General features: G+C 45.4%; 1 protein-coding gene across 4 annotated transcripts in view; it reads left to right on the top strand.

Annotated features, from left to right (window-relative positions):
- The window catches only part of DENND2B (DENN domain containing 2B), a 157,540-nt gene that overhangs the window by 75,683 nt on the left and 64,517 nt on the right, over positions 1–17,340 (top strand). The gene's annotated exons all lie outside the window — the stretch shown is intronic.

The following is a 17,340-nucleotide window of genomic DNA, read 5'->3' as shown; positions in this document are numbered from 1 at the left end:
AGAGGCAGAGGGTAGGGGGAAAGAGGCTCTGAAGCAGGCTCTGAGCTGACAGCAGAGAGCCTGATGTGGGGCTTGAACTCACAAGCCATGAGATCATGACCTGAGCAGAAGTCAGACACTTAAGCAACTGAGCCACCCAGGCATCTTCAAAGTCTGTGAACTCTTGAGGAGAGTATTGGTCATTTTCTGTCCATTCCCTGGCTGAGGAAGGGTAGTCTAGGGCTTTTACTGAATGGGGTTGGATTCAGCCTACCTCTGAAGCTGATAAAACTCCAAAACAGGAAGCAGTACTGTTCCCCAAGTGGTCAGAAAGAATGATGGCTCTTGTAATAAAATATATTTGAAACCACCAAACTTGGGTGGCTTCTTGGAGAGGTTTAAGGGAGAGGCATGAAGACCTCATCCAACTCGACTTCATTTCTCACCCCCATGTGCTCCCCGACAAGTATCACAGTAAGTTGCCAAAAGAGTCTAGTCATTGACTCTCCTACCTGCACAGTTGAAGTGAGCAGGGAGGTTTATGTTGAAGCCCCTCCCACCAGTTAGAAGCATGTAGGGCTGTGTTGTTTTCCTTATTGTGTACTCAGTGTCTGGCCTGGTGCCTGGCAGGAGGAAGTGCATTGTCATTGTGGATTGAGTGGCTTCTCAACCTAAATTTGAGACTTTAGTCTGGGTTTTGGAGCATGGATAATGTTTGGATAAGCAGAGAGGAAGGAAAGAGTTCAGGTTGGAAGTGGTTTGAGCACAAAAACATGGAGGCAGAAACGGACAGTTTGTAGCAGGAGGTATTTTGCCTAGAGAGAGAAGTGCGTGTGTGTGCACGCGCATGCGCACACGCAGGTCTGTGTGTCTGGAGGGGAATGGACGGTGTAGTGGTATGCTGAGGGATGGTGGAAGAGGAGAGAAGTTTGATTGGTTGGTAGCATTTGACAGGGTTCTGGAAGAACTGGAACAATCTGGATCTGGTATGGTTGGCAGTTAAGGAGCCCTGAGGAATGACATGATTATATTGATGTTCCAGGATGCTTAGTCTGTCATTTATGAGCAGGGAGGACTGGACATGGAGGCATAAAGGGAAACTGGTAATGATAATAGTAATACTTCACATTTATTTAGTGTGAAGTGATAAGCTGGAGAAAAATTGCATAGAAGATGACATAGTTAGCTTCTTCATATTTGGCTATATTTGGCTCTTATTTGGTTAAATAAGAAATGGCTCCAAGGACATCTTCTGCTTCCCAAAGCGTGTCCTTGAAACTGTTGGGGCTGGGGCTGTTATCTGGCTCCGCTGGGCTGCTGAGTTTCTGTGCTCTCCCTGCCAGGAACTAATGTCCTTTGGCCTCAGCTGGGGTGTGTCCCCAATCCAGCCATCTGGAAGGTCAGAGAAATTAGCCACTAGAATGTGCCCATTAGTGCTACGAGGGGTTACAACCTGTCACTGGAATCCTAAGCCTGGGAACTGCTTCTCACAGGGCTTTTCCAAGTTGGAACAGGCTAACTGTTCTGCACTGACTGCTCCCTTATTTGGACACTAAATTTTCAGGGTGAGATTGGAGTTCTCCTTTGGTTTAGGAGAGTTTTTTAAGGATCCGCTATCCTTGTGAGTGATTTTCAGAGATAACAGGACATTAGAGCCATACTTTTGTTCACCTGATTCTTTACCTGGCCTCTAGCCCATCCACTTATAAAACCAGGATGGGGGTCCTGTGCGCTTACCTCAGTCTTCCTAGGGGAAAAATGGATAGCTCATCATGAAGCCGAGAGTCAGGGTGACTGAGGTTCGAGAGTCTGTTCCAGGGCTTTGGGGTGATATCATGCCCAGACTTGGGGCTTATCTCTTGGCTTTGGGGAACTTACTATGTGCATCAACTTGATGGATTTGTAGTTTATCATCCCAGCTTCATATGGGACCAAGGTGGGGAGCAAAGTGTAGGAATGGGTGTGAGTTAGTGGTGGTGCTGGTGGGGGTGATGGATGGTGGTGGTGGGTGCTGTGGTGCTGCCAAGGGTGAAGAATCTTTTGTGGCAACTTTGAGAGCATACTTCTTCCCCGGCCCACACCCTACCGTGGACAGCTAATTATATCAGAAACCCCGGCTCTGTCTGCCTCTGCCTTTCCTTGCGGTTGACCCCTGTAAACCTCGGGAAAGTAACTGAGCTCGTGAAGGTGACATTGGATCCTGCTGGAAGAAGGGAAAGCAGGAAGGAGAACATGCTTCTGTCCACAGAGGTGTGCTTTCACTAGTTAGAACTCGATGTGAGGTGGCCTTCAGCCCTTTGGGTGATTACTGTGGGCTTAAAGTATGATGCTTTAAGTGTATGGAAGAGGCTGTAACTCCTGGAGACAGGTCTGACTGGAGCAGAGGCAGGGCCTCCAGGCCAACCCCAAGTAAGGGCTAACCGAACTCAGAAACCATGACTGCCCAGAAAGAAAGCACGTTGGGCAGGAGAAACTCTTTTTGCACGATGCCTCACTCAATCTACACAACACTTTGTGGTGGGAACTGTCATCTCCATTTAATAGAGGAAGAAACCAAAGTTTAGAAAGGTTAGGTCACTCATAGCCAGTAGAGGCAGAGTTGGAATTTGTATCCAAGACAACTCTTTTCCATTATTCCTTATAGAGGAAACCATGACAAGCTCTTAATTTTAATACACTCTTTATTTTAGAATAGTTTTAGATTTACACAAATGTTGTAAAGATAGAACAGAGAGTTCCTGTAGACCCTGCAGGCCATTAGTTTTTTTCTTCCCCTTCTGGTCCATTTCATGAGGATTCGTCGGGTGTCGGGGTGGAGTATAGATTTGGAGCAAGACCATTTTTCCTCAAAGATCCTAGCTTGCAGATTTTTCAGCTAGGAGTTTTGGAAGTCCATCAAAGTACATTATTTCTTCCCCAGACCCACTTTGTCTCAGCTCTGCCGGACTAGCCTAGACCTGGCTTTGACATCTAGCTTCAGAGTCAAATGCCCTAATTTCTTTTTTTTAAATAATTTTTAAATGTCTATTTATTTTTGAGGGAGAGAGAGAGGAGGAGGAGGAGGAGGAGGGGCAGAGAGAGACACACACAGAATCCAAAGCAGGCTCCAGGCTCTGAGCTGTCAGCCCAGAGCCTGAGGCAGGGCTGAAACCCACAAACTGTGAGATCATGACCTGAGTCAAGGTTGGATGTTTAACTGACTGAGCCACCCAGGTGCCCCAAAAGCCTCATTTCTGATGCTGTCAGTAGAAGTAGATAGCAGCGGAGTTTTGGAGTTGGGGAAGGCATGTCGTAGTAGGGAGGATCCTTACCAGTTTGGCTCCTGGACGTTCTTCTGTCTGATGGGACTGTGACAGGGCAGTGTTAGCAGTTTGAGCTGGTGGTTCATGGACTGGAGCGAGAGCCCTCTGGAGGGACACAGGGAACATTAGTGCCACCAGGCCTGATTGCTTGGACGCTCTCTTGAATTTGCCCTTGCACAGTGAAGAGTGTTTTGTAGCCATCACTTCTCTGGGCCCAGGCCTCTGTCTACAAGCAGGCAGGTTGGCTGTGGGCAGGATAATATCCATGGGCAGCTTGTATCCTTTGTTTTGGGTACCAGTCATGTTCTCCATTTAAGGGAAAGGGGTCTACAATCTCCTTGGCTCTGGGTGTGAATGGGCTGGCCCAAAGTTTGCTCATGGCCTTTGCTGGATGTGCTTTTTCAATGAGATCATTTCAGAATTACATTCTTATGAAATTATATTTCACTCAGGACGTGAAACTGGATTTGTGTAAAAGCATTGGCACTAAAACTCAGGGCTCAGAGCAGAGCAGAAATGAGAATAGGGATAAACAGCCTCTTTAGAAGGAAGAGAAGACAGGAGAGGGAAAACAGTTGTTAAAGGATTTTGCATTTAAAATTGGTACACTGTAAGCATACCCAGGGAGCAGGGATTGCCCTTAGACCATGGAAAGGCAGACACAATAGTTGGTGTCCCATCTGCCTGTCACCCCCAGGCAGAATGGGCTCACTCTCCCCCATATTTCTCTCTCAGAGCTTGTTCTGTCTCTGTCTCTCTGTCTCTCTTTCTGTCTCTCTCTGTCTCTGTCGGTCTGCCTGTCTATCTGTCCAACACACACACACACACACACACACACACACGGCCCTTCCATGCTGGCAGTATGAGATTATCCTATTCTGTATGGTTCTGATTTGTATCCCTGTGTAAATACTGTTCTCTTAGCTCAGAATGTCCTTCTCTTCCCTTGTCGGCCTCAAAAACTCCAGTCACTCTCTAAAACTCATTCAGCATTCCCTTTTCTGAACTCTACTGTGCTGCTCCTTGACAGTTATTCTGTGGTACTTCTGTGCTGTTCTCCCTTGTGCAACCTGCTCTTCTGTACTTCTCATTTGGCGTACCTGGAGGGGAAGGATATTTCCTCCAGTAGTTCATATGGTGTTTCATCAAGAGTAGGTCCTCGTTAAATGATTGTTGAAGGAATCAAGTGAATGAATGAAGACTTGGATATAAGCAAAAGGTGAGCACTGAAACAGGGTGGGCCACAGAACAGTGGCTAACACAGCATAAGTGACATCAGATGCCAGGAGACTAGAGAGTCAGACTTGCAGAAAAGGTGATGCATGGGGCATCTTAGTGGCTCAGGTTGTTGGGCATCTGACTCTTGCTTTTAGCTCAGTTCATGATTCCAGGGTCGTGGGATCAAGCCTTGCTTCAGGCTCCACATTGAGCATGGAGCCTGCTTAAGATTCTCTCTCTCTCCTGCCCTCCCTCACTCTCCCTCCCCCCCTCCTTCCCCCTTCTTCCTCTTCCCTTATGCTCTCTCTCTCACTCTCTCCCCTCAAAAAAAAATGTTTTAAAAGGTGGTATACATACGTGTGCACACAGAAATCGAAATTTGAAGGTTAGATGACACCACTTCCTAAGTAATCTGTGCAAAGCTACAGCAGGATAGAGAGGAAAGAGCTCTAGATTTGAAATTGGGGATTTTGGTGGTGGTGGTAATAGTATTTGTAATTATTAACAAAAACAACAAAAACATAATAACAACATAATCCTTACTGTGGACCAGACACCATCCAGGCACTTTTCATACATGAGTCCATTTACCCTTACTATAAGCCCTGTGAGGCAGCTGTAGAATTAATTGTTCACATATGAAGAACTGAGGTCACACAGCTACAAAGTAGTTCTAGACCTGGTTCTATACTTACTAGTTGAGTGACCTTGAGATAAAACAGCTTCCCTGAAGCCTCAGTCTTTGTAAAATGCAGAAAATACTGGTGCCTGATAAAGTCTGTAGAGCACACAGCCCTTAATCTTGGGGTCTTGAGTTCAAGTCCCATGTTGGGTGTCAAGATTACTAAAAAAACCCAAAACTTGGAGAATATACTTCCTGCATTTAACCTCTGAGGTATACTTGGTAGACTCCACTGAGGCAACATGTGAAAGTGGTTTTGAAAAGTATAAAACACTCTAAAATAGTTTGAGCCAGTGCTTGGGAAGAAGGGAAACTTGTATAGTAATTGTGGTTTAGGTATTGGGCTCATACTTAATGTGTATGCTGCTGAGTATGGGACTACAGTTGTATGTCACAGCTGTCCTGAGCTGGCTTGTGGCAGTATCTTTGAGTATATTTATAATCAGGAATTGAGGGGCACCTGGGTGGCTCAGTTGGTTAAGCGTGTGACTCTTGGTTCTGGCTCAGGTCATGATCTCATGGTTTCATGGGTTCGAGCCCCGTGTCAGGCTCTATGCTGGTAGCATGAAGCCCGCTTGGGATTCTCTGGCTCCCTTTATCTCTCTCTGCTTCTCCCCAATTTGCTCTCTCTCTGTCTTTCTCAAAAATAAATAAATAAACTTAAAAAAATAATCAGGATTTGAGTTTCCATTAATGAATCAAGAAACCAGTTTTTATTGGAACCAAATGTGTATATGAATTATCACTAGAAACAGATTCTTAACGCTAACCAGCCCTTCCTTTCTAGCCAGCGAAGTAGTGTGGAAGCAGGGTGGTGGGCATTTGCATGGGGGAGAATGACTCCATTGGGCCCTAGGAGCAGTGAGACCACTCAGCCGGTGGCACAGAGGCTGGCTCAGAGAAGAGGCCTATGTCAGCTCCCACAGCCCACCTTCACAGCAGCGACTGCAGAATTCTGTGGGCTGGTAGGTGTGACCTGTTTTTCCTCAGGTGAGAAATTTGTGGGGAGACTTAGAAGTTGAATTATATTGCTATTGTCTTGATTCTGGAGATTGTGTCCAAGAAAATGGTCCATTTCGGGGGGCGTTGGGCTCACAGATATGCCAATACTTAGATGTGCCTAACATGGTTTCATGTTAGGTTTAAGAGTGAACTGTGCTGAGCCAGGCAGTGGATAAGGAAGAGGGGTGAATGGGATGGAATAAGGGTGTCTCCATGTGCAAGGAAAAGCAGTGTGGCCCTTCTGAAGCCTGTTGCTAACTGATAATCTCTGGACATCTTTAGAGCCAAGCAGCCTCTTCCATGAGGTGTGAGCTCAGAGCGCCTCCAGCCTAACAGCTGCCTGGATTGGCCATGATGCCTGTGTGAGTAATTATAGGTCACTGAACAGAACCGCTAGTCAGCTACATCCCTCAAAAATGCGTAATTGTAGGCTACAAATAGGAAAATATACAAAAGATTAGACACATGTCATACCTCATTACAGAGAGCAATGGCATGAGTCAGATGTGACTTGGGTGGCTTTTAGTATGTGAAAGCTGCTTGGTGAGCATGCCAGCTGGCCCAGAAGAATGCAGGTGGCATATTCCCCATGCTTCTCACAAGGAGACTAGGGACTTGGGTGAGAAACTACATGCTGGGACCATAGCTTACTCTTTGTATCTGTACTTACGGATAAATGAATGTGGTTTCCTGAAGGTAGATTTGATTCCTCTTTGGGCATTGTCTCCAGCACCAGTTTACAAACCACATTAGAAAATGTCACATTTGAGTCCGGGACTCTTGGTATTTGTGAGTCTAACATTTTTGGAGATAAACATTTCTACCATCCCTGGAGTCCTGTGAAGTGTAGTAGTTTATAGATTGCTGATATCAACCTTAAAACTAAAACTTACTTTACCAGCAAAATGGGTTTATTCAGGAATAGCAGAGAATTACAACTCAAGACAAGCAAGCTACCACAAAACTATATACAAGTCCAAAGAACAAAGGAGAGGAACACTCTTATTGAGGAAAAGGGGAAGTTGGGAGGGGCTTTTATAAACAAAAAGTCCATTGGAGTATAGTGGCTTTTCATTGGCTGAATTGTGACAGCCTCTCATTGGCTGGGCTGTTGCTGGGGGAAGAGACAAACTTTTCTTCTTCCTGCTGGTCTAGTAAAGTAGCTGAATTAGGGTGGGCTTCTTGTTGGGCCTGCAGTTGTGAGAGCTCCCCCTTCTGGCCTCCTGACTCAATTTTAAATGAAGTTTCTTTTCACACTGAGGTCTGGGTGTGAAACGTGGTGCTGCAACAACTCAGGAAAGCAGGGTACTTTGTTGTGAGTCTGTCTTTGTGCCAAACATTAGCATGTTGGCTCAGCTGTGTAGACGTCCATTTAGAATTATCCATGCATTTGTGAGGAAGGTAAAATGGGTTAGGGTAAGCATTCCTTTCTTTTCCTAAGGTTTTTTTTTTTTTTTTTTTTAAGTTTATTTTTGAGAGAGAGAGAGAGTGAGCGAGTAAGCAAGTGTGAGTTGCGGAGGGGCAGAGAGAGATGGGGAGAGAGAGAGAGAGAAAAATCCCAGGCAGACTCCGCACTATCAGTGTGATACGAGTCTCAAACTCATGAACTACGAGATCACGACCCAAGAGGAAGTCAGACTTTGAAGTCAGATGCTTAACCAACTGAGCCACCAAGGTGCCCCAGAGTAAGGATTTTTAAAATGAGTCTGGAGTAGCTTGTGAACCCCCTAAAAGGAAATCCCTGAAATGGCAGACAGAAATGTATGTTCCTACAGGTTTTATGTGGAGGTTCTTGGGGTTTATTAGATAGTCACAGGGCTCTGTGACTCAAAGTGAGTAACTACTGTCCTCTAAAGAGTGGAGATTTGGGACCGTTTGAGTATGCATCCCCTTTGATATGAAAGGTGTACAGTATACTTGACAGTTACTGCTTATTCTGACCTAAGATGGTTTTCTCTAGTTTGTCCTTTGGTCATATGGCTCGACGAATGCAGATTTTCCTTCAGAGAAACTTCAAATCATGTTCCAAAGCTTCTGAGGGCAGTTTCCAAATGAGAGTTTCAGAAATGCTTTGAGAATGTATTGGAATAAACATTTAGGCCTCTAAGGACTACTTTGAAGAGGATAACATCTGGGGTATATTGTGTATCTGTGTATCATTATTGTTAAATAATCTGCTTCATTACCTGTAGTTATAACTCTCATGCCTTCACCAGTTGGAACCAAGCCTACAGCCCTAGCACAAGCTAGGCAAAGAAGATCTTAGAATTATTTCTTTGAAAATTGCTCTATGGTAACTAAGTTGTCATTCAGATGGCCTCTAGCAGGATAATTGCCTGGGGCTGATGGAGGTATTATAAGCTCTTTGAGAGAAGTGAAAGCACCTGAAATACCTCATGTTACCTGCGAGGACCATACTTACCTATTGCTGGATGGAGGGAGGCTGGGTTCACATAGAAGCCTACTTTGGTGGTGGTGGGGATGGGGGGCTTTAATAAATGCCCAACCCGGTTGCTTGGTCTGCTCTGCCGTGGTCCAGCACACTGCAGTCTTAGCATGAGGCCCCTCCCTGAGGGGACTGAAAAGGTGGCCTTAACTTAGTCTAGATTTCCAGGCTTTTGAAGTAGCAGTAGAGGTGGTAGGTAGGGTTCATCTGTGCCTTTCAGGTCTTCTTTCCTCTAAGTTTCAAATTTTTTAGTCAATTCTGAAACCAAAGAATCTGAATATGGAAGGGACCTTACATGCCATCTGTGCTAAACTACAAAGCAGGGGGAGACGGGAGATAGACTAACCTTATCTACTTCATTCATTGCTGTGTCCATAGCATCTTAAGTGAGTAGCATATGGTAGGGATTCAAAAAATACTTTCTGGGAGAGTGAGTCCCTGTGAACACCAACAACTTCAGACCATTGCTATTGTTTCATTTGTTCATTTATTTGACAACTATTAATAAGCACCTACTGTGTGCTACTTACTCTAAGTTCTGGGATTACTACAGTGAACAAGGTAGTCCATGTGTTCAAGAGCATAGTATGTAACTGAGAAATTGGGAATCAAAAAGAACCTAGAGTCTTTAAGTGGAATTTAAGAATAAAAAAATTCTTCCTCATTTTGTACATTCTGGATCTTCTTATGTCTGAGGTCTCTTTGGGGGCCATAGAAAACACATATAATCCCTTTTTCACATGAGAGCCTTTCAGAATTCTCAAGGCAATTATCCTCTTCCTCCATCCTCAGTCTTGCCTTCTCCAGGGTAAACATTCTCCATTCCTTTAGTCATTTCTCCCGTGACATGCCTCTGAGTGCCCCCTCCATCCTGGTTGGACCCTCAGGATGCGGTCCAAACTGAGTCTGTCCATTTGACAGTGTGGAGTCCAGAACTCAATACAGTATCCCAAACATTAAGTTCCAGAGAATGTTCCAGCCTGGAGCCTTTCCTGCGTTTCTGCGTTTCTCTGCTTGCTCTGGCCCCAAGCGATGGCTGATGGAAAAAGGTCCCAGACTTAGCCAGACTGAGAACATCTTCATATTTGGCTGGCTAATCCTAAAAGTGAAAACTTTCTTTTGACTTCTTTCTGCCTTTGCCCCCAACCCTTACCCGGCTCCCTTGATAGGGACAGTCTACATTCTGCCTTGCTGCCAGTGGCTTGCCTTTCCTTTTCTGAGTCACTGCCCTTCGTTTCATTACCAGGGAAATTTGCATGAAAAAGCAAATTCCAGTTCTATAACTTTATTCTGTTCCGGCCCTTTGTCACGTTCTCTACCCCATCCCCCAGCAAAAATGACAAAAGTTGAGTCTTATGACATCACAATAATTAGCTATTGTATCAAAGACCATGGTGTCACCAACAGAGGATTAGAACTTCAGGGAAGAATGGAGGGAGGGAGTGTAGCAAGCTAGAGACTCCTTGGGAACAAAGGAGTTATTTTTATGCAAATATTCACCCAAAAAGCAGCAGTGGCCTTTCTATGGATGGGCTGTCTGTCAGTGGAAGCCCTCACCCAGATTCCCATTGCTCCCTCCTTGTATGGATTAATGGTTGGGTTTTTGGACACTGCCCAAGTCTGAGCATGTGTGGAAGTCTTCCTGCTGGCGGGCTGGTTTCTGGGCTGGCTTTGGGTTTTGTTCATGAAGTCAGTACTGAATAGGGCTTTTTAGGGAGGGAGTTCAGAGGAGAGCCTGGGAGCCTGGGGTGAAGCTGACACAGAGGTGCACAGCCTCTGGGTTGAGAGGGAGCTGGTGTGTAGCCTCTTCTCTTCCGGCAGAAGGGTGCTGTGTACCTCCATGTGCCCTCCATAGACCTGAGTGCTTGCTGCTCACCTGCTTCTGGGGCAGGCTTGGGTGTGCCCTGGGAACTCCTTTTTGGCTCCTGGATGCAGAGATGTAAAAACACCTGCTTCAGATGTTCCCAAACTTTCTCAGTTCGTGGGCCCTTAATATTTCAGTAATTTTTTCATAGTGTCCATAGGCATATAGGTCTAAACAATTTAGTAAGTACTTCTACCTTTTATTTGATTCTTAAATAATCACAGTTACTAACTAATGGGTCATCCTGGACCCTATACAATGTCTCACATCTTGGTATGGGGACAGATGGTAGCTACACTTGCAGTGAACATAGCATCATGTAGAACCACTATATTATACACCTGAAACTAATGCAACATTGGGTGTCAACTATAGTAAAAAAAAAAAAACCCTCATATCTTGGAATCAGATTGAATACTGCCATCCTCATTTCTTGTTCTACATTACTTTTCACATGGTACATGCTTTTTATCACTATAGCTGCTGAAAACCCAGCTTCACCAAGAAAACTGGGTTTCATCATTCTTTATCATCACTAACAAGAATGTAGTGCTATCTGATGTTACAACTGTGAACTCATGGAGTGCCTGGCAAATGTTGAATACTGCTCTGTTTCCCTCAAAAAAATTAAAATATCTTGTATCTTACTGTGAGTTCATTGCAGTGCTCTAGGATACCTCAGCACACAGTTTGAGAACCGCAGACCTGCAATTGCCAAGCAGCACTTGCTTTGTCTAAAGGAGGAAAAAGAGACAAATTCTGTCCCCATAATTACTCTTAAAAAAGTTCAACAGATGGATGAATAGAGTCCCCTTGCCTGCAGTCCCTGCTCTGGCATGACTGCACTTCTTGGGGACAGCCTTTCTTTGACCAGGGTCAGTCTTTATGAGAGTTTCTGTCCCTGGGTGGGGAAGAATGATGAAGAGAAAAGGCCTGAAGAGCAGCAAGGAAGGAGCATCACTTATATTTAATTTGTGTTGATTCAGGGCTCTCTGAACTAGATGGCTTAAAGAAAAATGGGATTTTAACCCTAAGAATTTGGGGACCAGGCAGGAGACCTCTGCTGATATCCTTTTCAGATTCTGTCCACATAGGGCTGGGCTGCAGGTGTGTACTTGGGCTTCTTGCCACAAGGTATGACAAAGACCAAGAGACTGATGTGCTCTGGTATCAGTTATAGAGCTCAGTGCTAACCTTCTCCAGACACTGGTTCCTGCCACTTACTGTGTATCCCTGGGAGAATTACTTAATCTGAGCCTCAGTTTCTTCATCCATAAAATAGAAATACTGACAGATTAAATGAGATAAATGCACGCATGGAGCCAGCAAAGCCTGGATGTATATATACACTTTTACCTACTACCTTCCAAAATTGAGGAACAAAGGGCTTTTCTCCAAAGGGAAATCAGTCCTAATGATGTGGCCAAGATCTGCAGTGTGAGAGTAAGTCTACTTCTTCGTGATAAGTCTGTGTATCTAATGTTCTCAAATCTGCTGAGCCCCTTTAACCTGTATACACACACTGTAGATTCCTTTCTCGTTCTCTAAATGGCATTTAAAAATTGGAAAGAGGTCGTATTTAATGTAGTTAATTTATCAGTGTTTTCCATTAGGTTATTACTTTTTGTGTCATATTCAAGAATCTCAGCTTGCTTCAAGGTCTGTCTCCTTGGCTTTTTTGCTCATGGTTTTTCTTCTGCTTTCAGTGTTCCTCTTCTGCCTATCTTTATCTTCCCCAAGCCCTGCAGGACCCAGTCTAGTGTCACACTCTGTCTTCTCCAGATGTCCTCCTGAAACCGTTCTGGCCACCTGATTAGGTGTCTTTCTCCTTGCTCCCAGAGCTCTGTGTTTATACTTCTTTCACAGCTCTTGTTACATTGTACCAGAATCTTTTTTAATCTAACTCAGGCAGGATAGGATAGCTGCTCAAGGGCAAGGACCAGATTAAAGCACAGTAGTTTGGGGGTTTGCCTGTGAAGATATTCCCAAATGGTTCGAGTAAGTAAACAAATGAAAGCCTTAGAGGTACCCACACCTAGCTGTCTTCTCTACTTCTCTGACAGTATTTCCCAGCCTTTCTTAACCTGTCCCCCCTTTTGATGAACATAAAGAGTTTGTGGGCAGATTGTGAATCCCCCAGGGAGTGTGCTCCTGATTGACAGTTAACTATATTCTAGTGCTTCATGGAGGTCTGAGCAGTGTTATCCAAAATGTAGACATTAGAAAAGGAAGGTCCTGTACTTCATTAAGACCCATAGAAAGGACCCTTGCTTTTTGCAGTCAGGAAATCATTGTAATCTTTGCAGAGAGCAGTCTCAGTTCAGTTTGTCAGTTCTTGGGCTGAAGCCACCCCTGCCCTGAATCTTTTGGGTGCTCAATGAGATGGGTTTTTTTTGAGTTTTCTGAGTGGGTAGGATTGTTGCAGGTAGGTTGTTAGACTGGGAAGGCTGGTGGGGTTGGAAGATGGGCCTGGATAATGGAGCCTGAAGCTGCTCACCCTGTCCAGGGAGGGCCACTCTGAGCTGGTGGCAAATTTTTTTTCATTCAAAAAATATTTATTGAGGGCCTACTGTGTACCAGGCAGTGTTGTAGCCACTGAGGACACAGATTGTGAACAAAATACAAAAATCCTTAGCCTATACAAACATAGTAAGTGGAAAAGAAACATAGTATATTAGATGGTGATAAACGGTATGGAGAAAATAAACCAGAAAGGGGGGAATAGGAGTGGTGAGGGGTCACAGGATGGAGGAATATTTGTTTTTGTTTTGTTTTTAAAGATTTTATTTTTAAGTAAACTCCACATCCAACGTGGGCCCGAACTTGCAACCCTGAGATCAAGATTTGCATGCTGTACTTGTGCCACTTAGGCACCCCAAAGGTTTGATTTACTTACTTATTTATTTATTTTGAGAGAGAGAGAGAAAGAGAGAGCATGTGCTGAAGGGGCAGAGAGAGAGAGAGAGAGAGAGAGAGAGAGAGAGAATCACAAACAGGCTCCACATCATTTGTGCAGAGCCCAGTGTGGGGCTTGAACTCATGAACCATGAGATCATGACCTGGGCTGATATTGAGAGTCAGATGCTTAGCCGACTGAGCCACTCAGGTGCTCCAAAGAAGGTTTTTTTAGTAGCAGTTTTGTTAATGCTAATTTTTTACAGTGTGGTTAGGGAAGGCCTTGCTAAGAAGGGGACATATGACCTAAGTCCTGGGAGAAGAAGGAGCAGGCTCTCTTGTGGGGTGTGCTCTACTTACAGGGCATGGCAGGTATGAGGGCTCTGAGGTAGCACGTGCTTTGGGTGTTTGAGGAAGTAACAAGGAGGCAGTGTGGTTAGTGTGGAAGGAGTAAGGGGAAAAGTGTGGAAGGAGTAAAGGGAAAAGTAGTTGAAATGAGGTCAGAGATATCACTGGGCTCCAGATGATGAAGGGCCTTGTGAGTCATTGTAAAGACTTCCTTTTACTTTGATTGGGAGCCATGTCAGGGTTTTCAGCAGAAAGGTGACAAGATCTTCACTAATGCTGGTGGTAGGTTATTGAGGGTCTGCTCTGATAGTTACTGTTTTCTCAGTGAAACAGGAAGCAAAGTCAGCTGGAAGACTAAGAAAAAGGGAAGATGTTTTAAGACTGAGAATCGGGGGAAAGCTAACCCACTGGCTAGAGACTTCAAGTGTGTTCTCTCTTCGTTCTGAGTATCCTCTGTTTTTTGTAGATGGCTTCCCATTGGTCTCCATGTTCTCGTTATAGTGGTGGGATGTTCTCCCTATGCTACAGGTAGAAGAATGGGAGCATTGAAACTTGCACAGTACCTTTGGCCCTTACTATTCCCTAGTCCTCTTCTGAGAACGTTGGCTTGTGGGTCGTGTGCTTTTTAGGGCAGGGGAGGCATTTTTCCATCAGTCAGGTTGAGTTCAGCTAAACTGGAGAGCATGGGAAGGGTGAGAAGGAGGTCAAGATTTAGGATCAGGAAAGGCTTCAGAAAGAAGTTGACATTTGAGTTGGATATGTAAGAAAGAATGGGGGAGGAGGACGTCAAGATAGAATGAATTGGCTGAACAAAACCTCGAAGGCATGAACATTACTGGCGTGTGCAGGAAACGGCAACCAGTGTGTTGTGGCTGGCTAGAGGAAGGCACTGCTGTGAGACAGGTCTGCGGCCTTTGAATCATCACCATGATTACGGGACCCGCTTCTTGCCAAAGTGAAAGAGGGCCGTGGTTAGCCCCCAGGAGCAGGGCTCCTTGTGGGGCAAGCTCTGTTCTGCTCCCTTTTTCCAAGTGTTGCCAAGTCATCGGACAGAGCAGGCTCCCTTGTCCTGGCAAGGCTGGGTTTAGCTGCTTGCTGACAGGCTGAGTTTCCAGACCAGCTGAAACAGCCATGTCTGGGTTTTTAAAACTATCTTGGAAGCCACCAGATTTCCTTTGGCCTACAATTGCCTAACAAGCCCTCACCCCATTTTAGGCTTTCAGGAAACATTTAAACCCAGCTTCCAACCTCCACAGAATCTGTACTGAAGTGGAGAAGGACCATCTGGCAGGAAAAGGGATTGAAAATGGTTGAGGTTGAAAACCCAAGCTTATAGTCCTCTTTGAGGAGGAGGATTGGGAAAGAGGATGTGGGAGTGATAAATAGTGAAGAGATGGAAAGAGCCTATTTTTTTTTCCTGATTATTATTCAGCAACAACCAAAAAAAAATCATCTTTTCCCGTGGCTGCATGAGGAAGATTTCAGCCTCATGGTGACCTGTAAAAACACCCAGCATTTCTGACTTCCCAGCAAAACAAATCTCAGTTCCTCTCCCCTTGACCAGGCTTATGATCCCCTTGACATTTTTGCTTGAAGGGCTTTCTGGACCTAGGGCTGGCATGGAAAAGCTCCAGGGTATAAGTTATGTAGAAGTAGTAACAGAGAAAAAGTGTCTGGCATTTTGGAGGGAAGTATGGGATAGAGTTGAGAAGGTCATTCCTAGATCCCTTTCTAAAGCTTCTGGTGCCTACCCGCCCAACCTCTGAGCCCACTTTCTCTCCTTTCCCTTGTAAGCCCTTGCTTTTAGGCACAGCAAAGTCAAAGACAGGTTGTGGGCAGGTAACTGGTGAGAAATGAATCGGAAAAGGAGGATGAAGGAGAAGCCAGTGTGAATGAGATGAAGGCCGCATTCCCAAGAACAGCCTTTCCTTGCGGGTATGTTGGATGAGAACTTGTTACTGCAGCAGCGTTCAGGAAGATAATAGGGATACTTGTGAGGAGATTGATTGCAAGCCCCGAGGTGGACAGGATTGGCTGAGGGGTAGGCCTGCCATTGACATTCTGACTGGCTGGGTGACAGCCATAGCTGGAAAACTCTCTCATCACCTTTATAGCAGCTGTAACTTTGGGAAGAGAAGGAGCACACTTTAAAGGATATGCCCCGTGTGGGATTTCTAGGGCCCTTTGTCATCTTTGCCTCTGACTCCTTGAGGGCCCTCTTCTCTAATCAGTTAACAAGTCAGTGAGCATCTAGGGAAGAACTAGCTAGAACTGCCCCATATCTTTCTCAGCCATGTGGGGACAGAGGAGGCCAGCATGGCGGGAGAGCAGTGTCACTGAACTTCCTAGGAATGCCAAACAACAGACAGCCTGTGCAGGTGAGCTGTTAGTCCAGGCAGAGCCAAGGAAGGGAGACAAAGCCCTTTCCACCTTAGTCTAATCCAAGACCATCTGCTGAAGAGAAGGAAAGACTCACTCACACTTTTGAGAACTCTGGTTTGAGTGGTTAAAGGGAACTCATTCTAATGATGACCCTCCCTGAAGCTGGTAGCACCAATATTAGTTGCTGGGACTCTTTGAAGGAGGAAATTAAAGACCTAAGCCCTCCTCTGGGGAATTGCTGGTCTGTTTCTTTTCTTGGCCAGGGACGAGCAAAGAGGAAAGTTTGCAGGAGGGAGTCAGTAAGAAGTTAAGGAGGGTCTGAGTAGGTGTTCCCTGGGCAGGGTGAGAAGGCATGTTGACCTCCCTGTGGTCGGACTATGGCCGTTCAGACCTGTATAGTTTCCAGGCTGGAACCAGGTTCTCGGGCACACATGGGACTCTGTTCCCTTTTCCACCTTTTCCTTCCCTTCGGGCTGCTTCCTAAGCTGCTACTTCCACGTGGGAGATTGCTTAAGAAATTAGTGGAATGTAGTTGTTAGCAGAAATTCTCTTACATGGTTTAGAGGTTTCCTTTGGCAGGTGTCTTGACTTCTTACATGGACTAGTAAAGCAGAGTGCTTGAGCGTGTCTGTCTTTCCTCTCATTAGCGACTTTAACCCTAGCAGAATGGAAGGCTTCCTTCCACATGCCTGAGACTGTTCCTCATCACTCTCAAGCTTCAGATGTCTCCTCCCTCAGAGGAAGGCATATTGTCATGTCCACAATTAGGCCTGTGGAAAAGTATCATACAGACATTTAGAAATATCACCTAAACAAAGGGGAACAGTTTTTTTTTGCTCTAGGATAGGAAGGTTCATTTGTAGAGGCTGGACATCCCTCAGAAGGAACTCCCTTTGGAGACTGACCTTCAGAGAACACAGATGTTCTCTGTGGTCATGGGATTGGACTGTAGGGAGAAGAGTGGGAGAGAGAGTTACAAGATGAAGGCTAGCCTGAGCAAAAGCTGGGAGCCTTTCAGAGGTCTTTCCTCCAGCGTCAGTGAGGAGAGTTAATAGGGTGTTTCAAGTGGCTAAGAGGCGGTGCCCTGCACTAGAATAGGCTCCTCTTCCTTGTACTGCTCAGGCCCAGCTGTCCAGAGGCTTTGTGTGGGTGCTCCACAGGAAGCCTGCTCCTGGGAGAGTACCTCTTCACCCTTCCCTGGCTGGGGCTGTAGCACTCCCCT

This window comes from Hyaena hyaena, unplaced genomic scaffold (genome assembly GCF_003009895.1).
Source record: "Hyaena hyaena isolate Hyena2069 unplaced genomic scaffold, ASM300989v1 scaffold_245, whole genome shotgun sequence".
NCBI classification, from domain to species: domain Eukaryota; kingdom Metazoa; phylum Chordata; class Mammalia; order Carnivora; family Hyaenidae; genus Hyaena; species Hyaena hyaena.
This window is presented reverse-complemented; position numbering and strand designations above follow the sequence as displayed.